Source organism: Acomys russatus, chromosome 25 (assembly GCF_903995435.1).
Source record: "Acomys russatus chromosome 25, mAcoRus1.1, whole genome shotgun sequence".
Classification (NCBI taxonomy): Eukaryota; Metazoa; Chordata; class Mammalia; order Rodentia; family Muridae; genus Acomys; species Acomys russatus.
In genome coordinates, this window is record NC_067161.1 from 41,006,729 (window position 1) to 41,021,957 (window position 15,229).

Sequence of the window (15,229 nt, forward strand, 5' to 3'; positions counted from 1 at the left end):
AATTCCTAAGTACAACAAAATAATGATAAGATGAAAACCCAATGATAAAAAAACACCCCCCCAGCACCCCAGAGTCATTGGCCTTTGATCTGGGTTTGAGACTCCTGCACCAAGGCTGTTTATTTGAGTTTCTGTGTGACAGCATGCCCACCTTCTAACCTTCCTAACCTGCATCCTAGGGATGCTCAGCATATTCTCAGCAACCCAAGTCCCCCAGTGCTGCTAAAGGTGTCCCCTAAGCTCTTGGCTCTCATCTAAGAAGTTTGCACATTCTTGGTCAGTATTGATGGCAGCCCTATCTAGGCCACCCTGCTCTGACAGACTACTTAGAAGCCTCTATGGCTAAGGCACACAGAAAAAAAAAAAAAAAAAAAAAAAGAAGAAGAAGAAAAAGAAATCCCTCTGAAGATGTCTGTGGGGTGGTGAGATGGAGCACTCACTGCTCTTTCAGAGGTCCTGGGTTCAGTTCCCAGAACTCACATAGCAGCTCACGCCCGTCTATAACTCCATTCCCAGGAGAGCCAATACTTTCTTCTGGCCTCTTTAGACATTGCAGGCATGCAGCACACAGCAAGACATGCAGGCAAAACACCCCATACACATGAAGTAAAAAATTAACATTAAAAAAGAGAGAAGCGGGGCTAGAGAGAGACTCGGTGGTTAAGAAAACTGGCTGCTCTTTGAGAGGATCTGGGTTCAATTCCCAGCAGTCACAGGGCAGCTCACAACCATCTGTAGCTCCAGTTCTAGGGGGACCTGACATCCTCAGACAGACAGCCATGCAGGCAAAAACACCAATGCACATGAAATAAAAATAATGTAGCTTTAACCTGAGAGAGAGAGAGAGAGAGAGAGAGAGAGAGAGAGAGAGAGAGAGAGAGAGAGAGAGAGTGATCTTCTGGGTGAGCCTGTGCATTTTGGCACTTTACACAGCAAGACTATACCTACCCATACCATAAACACGCAGGAACTGAGACACAGTCTCACTGGCCCAGGCTGGTATTGAATTCCTGGGCTCTGGCAATGTTCCAGCCTCAGATTCTCAAGTAGCTGGATGACAGACCCAGTGCTGCTGGTGTGAGTCTGTTTCCTCTTCTGCCCAGAGGCTTGTGGTGGGGTAGCAGTAAGAGAAGGAGGAGGAGGAAGAGGAAGAGGAGGAGGAGGAGGAGGAGGAGGAGGAGGAGGAGGAGGAGGAGGAGGAGAAGTCAGAATACACCAGCTCCCAAAACGTATCCACCCCTCATCCCTGAGGCCTAGGAATATCTTCATACACAGCAAAAAGGCCGCGGGTGTTGTAAGTGTGTTTAAACTTCAGCTCTGGCTGAGATGAGGAGCTAGTTTTAGATTATCAAGTGGCTGGAGTACGGTCCTGTGTTGTCAGGAAAGGAGGGGGTGGGGGTGAGGCAGGACCAGGGGAGGGAGTAGGAGCCAGACAACGGAAGCAGCTTTGTTACTGTTGTTAGTTTTTTGCCTTTTCCAGCTTCTGGCGGTTACCAAGAGGTCCAGCAGCTAGGAAAAGAAGGAGGGAGGGAGACAGAGGGGGGGGGGGGAGGAAGAATGGGGGAGGAGGAGAGAGAGAGAGAGTGAGATTGTTGCCTAGTGCCTCCGGAAGGACCACTCACTATGCTTAGGGATGCCATGCTCAGAAACCAGGTCTGAAGTCACAGTTGAAAGCAGCCTTGAAACAACACAGTGTCCACTTGTCCTGCTCGCTGCCTAAAAGTCGCATTTCAGGGCCAGTCGGCAGGGATCACCAGGGATCACCGAGAGCAGGTCTCGCTTGGCTTTGTCCTGGTGAAGCTAACAGAGAGGCAGACAGGGTGAACAGGCTGAGGTGAAAGGAGTGAAGCGCCTGGTACAAGACAAAGGCGCTGGACGTAGGGCCACACCTTACTCTGTGGATAAAGAAACAGGACTGAAAGGGTGACTCACTTGTGCCAAGTCACCTGGGCGCTTGGGTGCTTTGGCCTTCACCTAGCAAAGGATGAGTGGTTCAGGATTCTTCGACGAAGCCGCTAAATTTATGCTGCCTGGAGCAGGGGAGTAGAAGCCTCGAGGGGGTAGCGATGGCTCAGGAATCTGTCTATACGTGAATTGGTTCTTCTACTTAAAACCTGTTTATTTGCTGCTAAGAAGGCATCCGAATTCCCCTCAAGCTGTTTGTAGCCCCTACAGGCCCTGGCTTTAGACTGGAACTCAGCACGCCCGCATCTTACCCCACCGGGTCTGGCCTCCGTACAACTGCATTTATTCCTCAAGACTACTCCTGCCTCCGGGCTCTTGCACTTGTCTTTTCCTCTCAAAGAATGCTCTTCAACGAGCTGCTGGTGCAGGCTCCTAACCTGCGCTTTAGTTATTTGTTCAGACAGGCCTTTCTCTCACCCACAGCTAAATCCATCCACTGCACCTGCTGATTTTCCTAGCACTTTACTTCTCTCTAAAATTATCTTCGCTGTGGACCTGATCATTGTCAGCTGTCTGTGTCTCCCACACACAAGGCCAGCTCCTTGACAAGCAAGGACCACATTGCTTCAGGACCCCAAAAGGTGCCCACGCGTGCAGCGAACACATTTCACGTCTAACTTGAGGAAATTCGAAATCGATTCTCAAACCAAAGATACGGTCACAAGTGAGGACTTAGTGGTGGAGTTGTGGAGTGAGAAAAGAAGGCCTGGCCCAAGACTGAGTCCGAATCCTCAGCGACTGATAACCAGAGCAAGTCCTGGCTGCCATTCCCAGGCCCTTCGCCCCCTGCTGCACCCTCAGGCCCTCCGCCAAGCCCCTGCCCCCAGACGGACATGGGGGGTTGTGTGCAGCGGGGGCGCGAAGGCGCCAGGGGGCGCTGTCGGGGCGCGAACGGCCCACCTGGCACCCGAGGCCACGAGCGAGAGCCGCCTGGCCGCCCGGGAACTTTTTTCCTCGCGCTCTCGCTCTCCTGCTCCCCCCCGCACGTCGCCCGCCCGCCGCTCTTCCTGTGTGGAGGGGATCGCATTTCTCTCAGGCTCCCGCGGGCACCAGGCAGGCCCGGCAGGGTGCGCGGTCAGGGCCCGCTACGCGCGCCGCCCGCTCCCGGCGCCCCGGTGCCGCCCCCGCTCGCGCCTGGCCTCGGACAGGCCGCTTGCAGAGCCAGGCGGCGGCAGCGGCGGCGGCGGCGAGGGTAGCTGGCGGCTCGTCGTGTCGCGGTCGTAGGAGGGGGCGCCGCGGCCCACCCTTCCTTCCCGCCTGGTCGGCCGCCGCGCCCGACACCCATGGGCGCGCGGGCCTCCGGGCCGCGAAGTCGCAGCGCCGGACGCCAGGCCCCGGAGTGAGCGCGGGCGCCGAGGTGAGCGTGGCGTCCGGCGCGGGGACAAGGACCTGGGCGGGGGCGGCGCGAGGCGTGAGGGACCCCCACGGGCAGGGGTCCGGGCCGGGGCAGGGGCCGAGCGCGAGTGGGGCGCGGACGCGGGGTCGCGCGGCCTGGCTTTGTGTGGCGGCCGGCGTGAGGCCGCCGGTGGCCGTGTAGGGGCTGCAGCACGGTGTTCTGGAGAGTCGGTGGCCGGCTGGGCGCGGGCGCTGGGAGCCCGAGGCCCAGTGTCACCAAGTGTGGGGCGGGGACGCGGGGCGGCGCGGCGCGGGCCCGAGGGAGCTTTGTGAGTGCGGTCAGGGTGGGGACGGGGAGCGGGCGGCTCGGTGCGTCGCCCGCTCCCGGGTGGGTGTCCGGGCTGCGAGGGCCGCTCGTGGCGACACAGGACGCGGCTCTCGCCGCGTGTGCCCGCCCGGGCCTGTGCGCAGGCCCCTCGTTGATCAAGGAAGCGGTCCCTGCGACCCGAGAGCTCCATCGCGGTCAGTCCCGGAGCGCACAGGCCTTTTGGGGTGACGCCACCAACCGGAGCCCCGGGACACGCGAGCCTGGTGCCCTCCCGAAAGCGGCGCGGCGGCCAAGGCCCACGGGTCCTTTGGAGGCCGAGTCCCACGCCTTTGGAGGCAAGAAGACCCGAGGGGACACCGGGCGGAGCGCGGCAGGGGCGATGGCTTGGCAGGGCTCGGAGGTGACATTTGGAGCTTTGGTCACAACTGGAGGCCTTACAGGAGGGGCAGAGGGGAAGCGAAACACAAGGCAGGCTCCAGGTCGCGGCGGCCCCAGCTTCCTGGGGCGCCCGTTTTCCCAGCGACCCGCTCCTCTTGGGGCTCTAGGGCGCTCTTTCACACAGCAGGGCGGGAGTGAGGCCAGGAGCTGTGCCTTCGCCCCGGGAACCCTGGACTTGGGGGCCTCTGAATGGATTAAAAACCCAAGCGTAATACGCTCCTGAGGACTGGGGACGTGAGGCTGCGTGCCTGCACGGCGGCGAACCCAGGCCGGCGCTTCCCAGCCCCACCGCATGCACTCCCGCAGCGCCTGTGTCGCGGTTCTAGCGGGGCCCCGCGCCCCCCCCCCCACCCCCTTTCCCAACGGCAGTGCTGTGTTGAGAATTCAAGGGCATTACATCTGGTTGCAATCTAGTTTCATGCGGCTGCTGGGCTGTTAAGACCTCGCGCTGACGTCAGAGCAGGGGAATTACTTCTTTTTTATTTTATCTTTTTTTAGTTGTCTGCTGCCCTGGGAGGGGAGGCGGGTGGAGAGTGGGGCCAGGCAAGCTGTGATGTGGAGGCGCCAGCGCGATGGGAGCCCAGATCTGGGAGCTCTGCTTCCTATCCTATCTGCCTTCTCCTCCCCCATTCTCAACACACTCTTCTCTCAGCATCAGTCAGGCCCTTGTTGGGGGCAGCGGAGTGGAGGCCTTTCCTGGCTGACTACACAGCTGTTTCCAGAGGTTTCTCTGGGACGTGGCCCTTGGGATCTGGAAGCTGGAGAATAATCTAGTTTCCCACCCCTCCTCCCAACACCCTAGAGGGTATGTGGGGCCCAAGAACAAGGCATAGACACAGCCACCCTAGTCCCAAGGCAGCCTCCCCTGAGAAGTCTGGCCAGGCTCCTTCCTTGGAGAGGAGAGTGTATGGGGCTATTGAGGCTTCAGAGGCCATCTTGGGAGGGGACAAAGTGTGACCTTCCCTGACAACCAATCGTCCCTCTGACTTCTGCAGAGGGGCCTCCTGCTTCAGAAGTGTTTTTATTCCCACTGGTCCATGAGGCCTCTGCACACGGGGTGTGTGTGTGGGGGCCTCTCATTCCTTTTTAGGCCCCAAATCTAGACCTTTGGTTTAAAAAGCCCTACCCATGATGAAACCCTGCTATGCACGAAAACACTCCTGCCGTGTGTAAAGTAGTTTTTAGGTCACAGTATTGTTCTACTCACAGCATATAGCAAAAACAAAGTTTAGTGAATGAATCTTCTGCTTGTGCTCCGACATTTTCGGTTCTAGTTTATTAGATTAGAAAAATGACCAGTTGTAACCCACTAAACCAGCGTTTTCACAACCACTGATAGATCACACCAAATTTGAAAAAGCAGGCCTAGGAAGTAGATCTGCTAAATAGTCCTCCAACACATAGTAGTTGAGACCCTACAATTGCTTGCGTGCGCTCTCTCTCTCTCTCTCTCTCTCTCTCTCTCTCTCTCTCTCTCTTTTTCATTGCTCAAGTAACAGATAGATTCTCACTGTGAAAAAAAATGCAAATAGCCTAAAAGCATGGAGAGTAAAAGGCCCTCCTCACACAGGTGGCCCCTGTAAAATTTGAGTGTATCCTTCCAGCTTCTCACTTACTGAATGCAAGAGGGCTACATACAAATACCTAGTTTTGTTTTTCCCCAAGTGAAAACAGACCTAGGTCTCTTGTTCTACAACCCTGGTTTCCTTTCTGTCTGGGAGGGGAGTGGGTGAGGTGCTTCAGAGTGAACTCTGGATCGACTGCTGGCTCCACCATCTGCTGAGGGAGTTGTTTACCATGCTGGGCCTCAGTGTCCTGATCTGTACAATGAGAATCCCGGTGCTGACTGCAGCTGTAGGTATCCATAGATGGTTAGGTCAGTGGTTCTGCGAGAAGCCAGCTGTTGTGTCTTCATTGCCGCTGTGACTGCTCTCCTATGTCCATGGCAGCATATAGTTGTCCTTCTCTGCTTCAGCCAGCTGCCTGGGCTGTGGTATGTATGTGTGTTTGTGGTTCCCAGGGAGGAGGAGCTCTGGGCATTGGCGATGATGATGCCCTCAGACCAGGGTTCTCTTTGAGTCAGGCCCTGGATGCCAGGCCCCAGTGAAAGTGGTGGACTGTCCAAAGACCTAGTGCTTTCAAAGCCATGCTGGGTCTAGGCATGAAACATTCCCCAGTGGCAGGTGTGTGAGGCCCAGGTAGCAGCCGCGGTCTTCCTGGAAGAGAGACTTGTGAGCAGGTCGTGTACAGACAGAGGTAGAGAAAAAGGGAGGGACATACCCGCTGCTCTTGGGAGACTTTGTGTTTCGGCCACTTGCCTCAGGAGAAATGGTGAAGGAGCCATTGTGCCAGGGCTTCCTTGTGGGCCTCTCTGCCATCTTCCAGGGGAGACTGGATGATCTTTCTGAACCCCAGTAGCTACCTTGACGCCGCTTTTTGATTTCTGAACAGGCTAACCTGGGGTTCTTCACGTGCTCCCAGGGTCCTCTCTGCTGTCCTCTGTTTGCTTCTGCACATTACCCTCCTTGCAGCTCAGCTATTTTCGTGCCAGCCTCTTGAGCTTGCCTGGGCTGCCCTTTCCACCTGGGTGCCCTTCATCTGCCTCCCAAGACCCAAACAGACATCCTGTCTCCTCCTTCTGACCTCCAAGAGAATGAGTCATCTCTCTTTGTCTGTGTCAGTGGCCCAGCGTGGATCTCTGAATGATAGGCCCTTCTGCCTTGCATATGAGGCTGGAGCAGCTGAGCCCCTGTGACTCCTTCCAGGGCCCACAGCCAGGGGTGGGGACTAGAACTCAGATGCTTAGGAATGCTTCCTGGTAGGGGCCCCAGGTGAAGTGCAGAGGATAGAAACCTCACAGCCACTCAGAGGCCTCTTTGATCCTTGGCTGGGGCCTGTTCTCTATGAAGAAGGGGTGTGTGTTAGTGTGTGTGTGTGTGTGTGTGTGTGTGTGTGTGTGTGTGTGTGTGTGTATGCTGGAAGAAACCTGAGGGGCTGGAAGAAACTGGCTCATCCTGTTTCTCCAAGAATGAGGGTGAGCTGTGCCCCTTTCCGGTGGGTCACTGAAGACCCAAGATTGGAATGTGACACCAGGGAGGGGGAGGCCACAGGAGGCACAGGGAAAGGCTTGGCTGCTGGTTCTGGAGCCCTTGAAACAGGGTCAGGGGTGGGAGAGTCAGAGACAGGCGGAGAAGCGTGTGCAGGGCTTGTGGTGTGCAGGGGTGAGGGCAACCTTGGGAGCAGAGAGTGGGGCAGAGGGGGACTTAAGGGACTGTAAGAGAAGTTGAAGTACTCTTGCTGCAGGTTAGTAGGCTTACATTCAGGAGAGAAAGCAGTCAGGTGCACAAGGGATCTGACCACGTCAAGCATTCCTTCATTAATCCATTGGTTCTTTGAACATCATTTCTGTGCGCACACTGAACAAACCAGTGTTAATCTTTAAGGCCCTTGAAGTGTTGGTACGAGGTAGACAATCAACAAATGTCCAAATTTTGCACAGTACCCTGCCTGGGTGGTGAATGGCACATAGGGTCCTGTAAAGAGGAGAAATGGCTGTGCCAGGGCCCAGGATAGAGAAATGGTAGGAGCTGTGGGTGAGATTCTGGAACCAGCCAGGGAATCTTTCTCCTTGCCAACACAGGATAGACTGTGTTCAGTCTGTAGACCTGTGCTGCTCACTTCTTTGGAGTGGTGGTGGTGGGTGGTGATGGGAGGGTAGTGGTGGTGGTGGTGGGTGGTGGTGGGTGGTGCTGCTGCTGCTAGTAGAGAGGGCTGATGGGATCGGGCAGCAGTTTTGCTTAACACCCACCTAGATGTGTAGGAGCTTAAAAGAGTGTGCAGGGACACTGTTCACGGGCACAGTGGACTCTCTTGGGACAGGTCAACAAGCACCAGATTAAGAATCAGAGAAAAGGGATGAATTCCAGCCACTGCTTTAGGGGAGCCACTTTCCTTTCCCCCAGCACTGGTTTCTTCTGTCGAAAATGAGAATATGAATTGCTGCCAACATTAAAGGTGACAATGGCCTTGATGTGTTTTATGATCTGAAAAGCAAAGAGGGCCCCATAGCCCTGTGTGGACATAAACACAGATTGTGGGTGAAGCCAGCCTGAGTTCAAATCCTAGCATTAGCTACTGTTTGTGGGTGGGGTGGGTTCTGTTTTCCTCCATTTTAAAATGAGCATAATAGCTAGGTGTGGTGGCGCACCCCCTGTAATCGTCTGGAAGGCAGAGGCAGGCAGATCGCTGTGAGTTTGAGGACAGCCTGGCCTACAAAGTGAGTCTAGAATAGCCAAGGTCTTGAAAAACCAAATAAATAAAAATTTTAAATGAGAATAAGCAAAATCTTGCTGTCACACAGCCCTCCACTTGGCTGTTGTTATTGGGTTGGTATCTATTTTTGTGATGCCCAGGATGCAGTGCAGAGCCTTTACCTTGCTAGGCAAGTGTCTGTCAACCCTGTCCTGTAACTCAGCCCCATATTGTTATTCTTGCTGCAAAAGAGCTTTGCAACATGCACAAGGCATCAATGACAATTTCTCTTGACAGAGTCACCTCTAACCCTCACTTGCAGAACAGGGAGTCCAATGCCTGTTTCTCTTCTGGCAAGGTGGCGGTCAGTGGAGGGAAGGCACATGAAAATGCCTGGCTTCTGGTCACAGTTTCTATTTGCAAAGGGACTTTGCCCAGTGATGAGAGTGGACCCTAAGAACGTACCCAGCAGCTTGTGACTTCAGTGATAGTGAAACCAGTTTCATTTGTTCACTCACGTATGTTGTAAGGGCTATGGCCATCCCTAAGGCACAGTTCTTTCTTTTAAAATGTGTATGTGTGTTTTGCTTGCGTGTGTGTCCATGCACCAAGTGTGTGCCTGGTGTCTATGGAGGCCAGATGAGGGTGAAAATGGAGTTGCAGTGGATTTTTAAAAACTGTGTATTATTTGGCTGTCTGTGGGTTAGAGCATGTGCTACCCCGGAGCTGGAGTTACAGTGATTGCAAGCACCCTGATGTCGTGCTGAGAAATGCATTTTGGTCTTCTGGAAGAGCAGTCTGTGGTCTTCAACTGCTGAGCCAGCTCTCCAGCACCTCCTAGGCATGGTTCTAAGCAGTCTTGCTGCTCAGGTTCTGATCCAGGCTCTGTTGTTTGGGTAGGCTACCTATTTACTCTGCACATTTTTCTTGTTTCTGAGGTAAAAGGTGATGTATGTCTTTCCTTACAGGGTTACTGGCAGAATGAAGAAAGCTGAGTTCACACAGGTGGAGTACCATAGTGTCTGATGGGTACAAAGTGCTCTCCTAGCCCAGCAATGGTGGTGCGCACCTTTAATCCCAGCACTCAGGAGGCAGAGGCAGGTGGATCTCTAAGGTTGAGGCCAGCCTGGTCTACAGAGTGAAGTCCAGGACAGCAGGGATACACAAAGAAGCCCTGTCCCAAAAAAACAAAATTAAAACCAACCAACCAATCAACCAACCCCCCCTCAAAATAAACCCCCAAATTGCTCTCTTCAGAAATGGGTCTTCTTACTTGCTGCTGCCTGAGGGAGGCCAACCTATCCATACTCCTGCCAGCACTGGAAAGAGATAGAGGCCCTGTACCAGTACTCACTGCTGCCAGCCAGCCAGGCTACCAGGGTAATGTAAGGCTGGCCCTATTTGCCTGTAGAGGAGTGTTTCAGGGAGCCCCTGTGAGGCTGTATTTACCCCAGAAGATCAAACCCTGCCTGGCACCAAGTGAGCTTCAGATTTGAAGAAGGAACTTTGACATTTAGTGTTAAAGTTTTGGAGCTGGGCGTGGTGGCGCACGCCTGTAATCCCAGCACTCGGGAGGCAGAGGCAGGCAGATTGCTGTGAATTTGAGGCCAGCCTGGTCTACAAAGTGAGTCCAGGATGGCCAAGATAACATAGAGAAACCCTGTCTCCAAAAACAAACAAAAACAAAACAAAAGCCAAAGTGTTTTCTAGTTGAGTCGCCATCAATCACCAGACTGTCCCTGTATGTCTTTAGGCAGGTCCCCCAACCTTTTAGAACCCCCACATCCTCATTCATCGAATGGCCAAAGTACCTATGGCATTTACAGCCCATATCTGGGATGGGGGAAGTTGCACTTTGTATGCTAATTGCTATCACCAAATGTTATAATTGATTAGCACCAACATAGAGCTTAGGTCATAGGCCTGTGGAGCTTCTAGTTTAAATGATCTGAGGTTTGGATAGGAGATAAAATAAAAACTACCTGTTCTCAGACCAGAGTTGTGCATTCTCTCATTTCAGGGGCACTGGAATAGGCCATAGAGAGGTGGCTATCAATTTGAGGTAATTTTGTCACTTGGGGGATATTTGAGTCATGCCTGGAGGAATTATTGGTTGTTTCAGCTAAGGGACACTGCAGAACACTCTGCAGTGCATAGTCCCTATAACAACAAACCAGCTGGTCACGACATCTAAAGCACTGAGGGCTCAACAAGCCTTGCTTGCAGAAGTGGTAGTCACAGATACAGTCCCCGCCATTTTGAAGCGTCCAGTCTGGTGCGCATCCTGGCATTGCAGAAAGGACTGTATAGTAATTACAATTGCATGATTAGTTGTGACGTGCTGAGCGAAAAGGAAAGTGCAGAACCAGTGATGGCTTTCTGCAGTCTTTCTAGTCCAACTCATGGCCCAATCTCAAAGCTTCAGAGGTGGGAGAGAGGGGTATCGTTGCTAGGCTGACTGCCAGAAAAAGATGTAGCCTTTGAGACCTGGGCAAAGCTTCCAGAGGTGGGGGAGATGCTAAGGAGAAACCTTTTTCCCTCTGGTTTGAGGAGCTGCAGCAGCTCCTTTTATGTTGTACTGTGGAGACTGAGAAGACCAGTTTAAGCGTGGAAGAATAGGGGCCATTGCTGTTCCAGGCTGCTCTGCGACTGAAACCTGGATGCTGGCTTTTCTTTGGGGAGAAAGAGAAGAGGAAAAACAACATTTTCATGTCAAGCACAGAGAGGAGTGGGGATGGGGAGCAATCCTATGTGTGATAGATACCTCTGAGACAGCACAGAAAATCCCCACTGTGGCTCAAAATAGCACTAAAAACAGAGGGTTTGCCAAATCAGACTTAGCACAACGTTGACGGAGCTGGCTTTGTTCCCTTGGGGTGACATTGTCTCCTAGAAGCTTAGGGACCTCAGGTGGAGTGGCCATGGCTTTCACCTGAAGTTTCTAAAGGTCAGAGATGGGAAGAGGTGATGGGACACCTGCAGACAGGGCAGGTTGTTGAAGGCAAAGGGGAGGGAGGGTTGGGTCCTCTGGTGAGTGAAGGCCTGTCTCCTTGATGTTGGAAGTGATGGTCAGGAGAAACTGTAATCTGTACCTGTTTTGTGCCAGGTATTGGGGTGGTCTCCCCTACGTCTTATTAACTGTTCTGTATGGATTATCAAAGAAACTAAAGCTTGGAAAGGTTAAGGGACCCACATGAGCTCAACCAGCTGAGAATCCCCACTATTGGCCTCCAGGCTAACCCTGCTTACTGCTTATCCCCTTAACTACCCACTCACTTACCCTTTCATAGGTAATCAACTGCTATGAAATGACACTGTGTTCTGGTAATTTTTGTTTTCTTCCTGTGGCTTTTTCTTTTGGTTTCCTTCATTCTTGGGTGGGCATGTTTTCATCCTAGAAGTGGCCATAGGGGTTAAATTCAGCCTGGAAAGGGAAAGAGAGGCCCCAGGGAGGTAAGGACCCGCCCTGGGCCACCCAGCTTGGCAGGGTGCAATAAAAGAGCTCTGGTGGAGGAGCCCGGCCCCAGCGTGCCTATCTCCCTGCTGTATCAGTGTCGATTTTCTTTATTTGAATGGAGAGAGAGGTCAGCCTCCCTCTGCAGGTAGAGAAGGTGGTGTGGAATGTGGCTGTTTGTTTTTCTTTGCCTGTGAAAGCCTTATTTCAGCTCACTTGACTGTGCAGGGCTGTGGAGACACAATACGTTCTCTGGGGGTGCCTAGCAAAAGTGGGCACTGAGAGGGCACCCACCACGTGAGTGGGAGCTGGGAAGCGACATCGCCCTTATGCCTGCTCCAATGAGGCCTCCTGGTCCCCTTTATCTCCACATCTCCTGGCAGACTGTAGGTTGCTTGGAAAGCCAGGGCAGCCTTCCTGACAAACAAATCTTGTTCACATGGAGAAGGGAAGGCTGGCTGAGTCTGCGGGCTCTCCTTCCCCTACCGAGGCATCTCCCGTCCCAGCTAGCACCCTGTATTCTGAGATACCTTGAAGTGGCCTAGTGCCATTGTCATTTGTCAAACCATCAAACTAAGAGCCCCTTGTACAAAGGAGGTGGATTCGAGGACCGACGGAGTGATCCTGAGGCAGAGCATTCTGCAATGGCTGCCCCTCTTTCCCTTCCGCCCCTCCTCTTCAGCCCGCTGGCGGCTGGGAGAGGAAGCCCTGCCGGCAGGTAGTAGAGAAAAGACATAGGATCCAGGGGGGAGTTGCAGTGAAAGCAAACAAACAGGCCTTTGTGTAGCTTCAGATTGGCGGCTCAGAAGGGAAGCCAGGCTTGTGGTAGGCGAGAGGGAGGAGGTATGGGAGGTCAGGCCTTTGCTTTGGGCGGCAGTTGGGCTGTGGACAGCCGGAGCTGGGTGACGAGGCCCGTTTCGTGTGGACAGGCAAAGCTTGGACCCTGCCACTTGACTTCTGAACAGATGTAAGGGATTTACTCCCTGGAGCTATCACACCTTAGGACTGTAACGGGCCTAGTCAGTGCCGGGCTCCCATCCCACTCTGGTGCCTGTGGCTGCTAGGAAGAAGTGGACTAACAGGGAGGGAATCATGGCCACCTGCAAGGACAGACTTTTCAGACCCAGAGGAATTTTAGTGGGGGAGGCTGCCCTGAGGAGGAGGAGGAAGCAGGTTTACTGTGTAGTGGCAGGCAGAGATGGTAACTCAGGCCACCAGGTTGGGGGGCACGGGCTCGAAGATCGGTTTCCTCGCAGACTGAGTGAGGGGTCGCCTTGGGTAGTGGAGTAGTATTCATTATCCTAGTGAGGACACCCGCACAGGTCGGGCTCCTCAAGCAAGAACCCAAGTCCACGGAGGCGCGGTCGGGCCAGACGATCAGGCAGCTGCGTGCTCGCTCCGGGGCCATTTCCTCTCCTCTCCACGACCTCAAAACGGGCGGCGGGAGGGCAGACGCCCGCGCTTCCTGCCCGCCAGCCCCGGGCGTCCCCCCTAAGCGGCGTTCCACCGGGGAGGTGCATGGGGCGGGGTGGGGCGGGCACTGCGTCGCCATGGCAGCGCCTAGCCCATCATGCTCCGCGCTGCTGGGACCAAGCAGCCAAGGCCCCGCCCCTGGCAGAGCCGGGCCCCTTTCCGGGAATGCGAAGCCGGAGGCGTGGCTACGAGACCTGAGACTACTCTCGGGGCTCCCGGCCTGAGTGCAGCAGTCTTGCTAAGAGGAGAGATACAGCTCTCGCCCCCAAAGGGGCCACAGGCTTAGCGCTTCTTTGCGTGTTCCTAGCGGACAAGGTGTGGGGAGCGTGCCGACACTCTCCTGCCCGGGCAGAACTGGGCCCAGAGGTCCTGCTGGTCCTCTGTAGAGCCCAGCACTTAGCCTTTTGTAGTTGGCAGCCCTTTGGTTGCCTGGCTGGGAGGGCATTCTTACTTTCTGAGCCCGGGGGCCCCATTGCCTGCCCCAGGGAAACTTCTAACTGAACTTTGTTGCCAAGTTTGCCCCCTGTAACTCTGCCCTCTCCGCATGCTTTTCATGCCTTGACTCCCTAACTTTTACCCTCCAGATGTGCTTTCTTTCCTCTTGTCTCAGTAAGAGGCACCAATATGGCTTCTGCCCCTTCTGCCTGTGTGGAGCAAGCAGCTAAATTTAATACTGGTCTTTGGGTCTTAGCAGGAAGACTGTCTCTTGAGCAGCCCAAGGCACACACACGGAAGATGAGCGTAGGTTTCTGTGGGACCAGAAGGATGCAACCTTGATGTATCATCATACCTAGGCCAGTAGTGGTGCACACATGTGTTCCTAGCATTTCAGGAAGCTGAGGTTTGGAGGCCCTGTGTTTGAAAAAACAAAAATCTTCCCAATTCTAAGTATTTTTTCAGTCTGATAATCTGAGTATGTTGACTGTAGAGAAATCCAAAAGCAGGAGAACCAGGCCCGCCCATGCTTGTCATCCCAGCTCCTTGGGAGGTTGAGTGCAGCCTGTGCAATATACCAAGACCCTCATCTCAAAAAAAGTCATAGGCCCAGTGCAACAGCTTAGGTGAAAGGCCTGCTGGCCTGAGTTCAGTTATGGTTGAAGAAAAGCACTTGGTGACTTTGATAGCTTTTTTTTTCCCCTTGCTGTTAAAGGACAGGCTTATAGAAAAATTGGAAAATATGACAAAGTAAAAGGAAAAAAATTTACTCATGCTCTGGTCTCTAAGGGCAGCAACATTGCTTATCTTGGGTCATCCTGGCTAGGTTTGTCCATTTGGGTATGCCACCACTCTGTAGGTACCTGAGGTATGTGCTCTGCCTTTCTCATGCAATGCTATACAAGGTGTTCTTTGTTCTGTGCATCTATGGAGGACCTCACATGGGGCGTCTCAATCTTGGGGGGGGGGGAGCTGACAGTCTGTTGGACTGCTCAGGTAGCCACCCTGCTCTCTTCTCTGTCCACAGACCCTTGGCAGGCCCCTTTTGCTGCCGTTAACCTCTAGCACGTGTCTTGGACCAGAAGTCTTTCTTGCAAGAGGCTGAGGAAGCCACCTGCACAGGGACCCGGAAGGCTCTTGGCTCATGTTAATCCCTGGGCTTAAGCAAAGACTTCAATTTGGCCAAGGCTGGAAAGGCTCAAACCTAGCCTCACCCAGAGCCAGACAGCCTTCACTCAGATCCAGAGGCCTGTGTTCATCTCCTGACTCTTCTTTTTGCCTGGAGTTGCTGAGAGTCAAGGTCTGCTGTCCTAGCTCCATAGTCTCTCACTGGAGGCCTGCAGGCCTGGCTGCTAACTACCCTGCCTCCATCCATCCTGTAGCCAGCTTCTTTTCTTCCTTTGTCCTCACAGTGCAGTTCTAGCCAGCCAAACCCTCTGAAGTGGGCCTTGGAGGGTCTCAGCTGCCGGATGGATTGCACTGGGAAGGCTTCTAAGACAGAAACTTCTAAAGCTTCCTAGACAGAAGAATGTGGAACTTGCATTTTGAGT

At 53.8% G+C, this 15,229-nt stretch overlaps 1 protein-coding gene across 4 annotated transcripts in view; it reads left to right on the forward strand.

The window, feature by feature from the left end:
* The first annotated feature begins 3,232 nt into the window (after window positions 1-3,232).
* The window catches only part of Rai1 (retinoic acid induced 1), a 102,367-nt gene continuing 90,370 nt past the window's right edge, over window positions 3,233-15,229 (forward strand). For 2 of the 4 annotated variants that reach the window (XM_051167882.1, XM_051167885.1), the window contains exon 1: window positions 3,233-3,322. The gene's annotated coding sequence lies outside the window, so the exon portion shown is untranslated. Of the gene's footprint in view, window positions 3,323-3,463; window positions 3,630-15,229 lie in introns of those variants that run through there. The other 2 variants (XM_051167883.1, XM_051167887.1) reach the window with 1 other exon arrangement.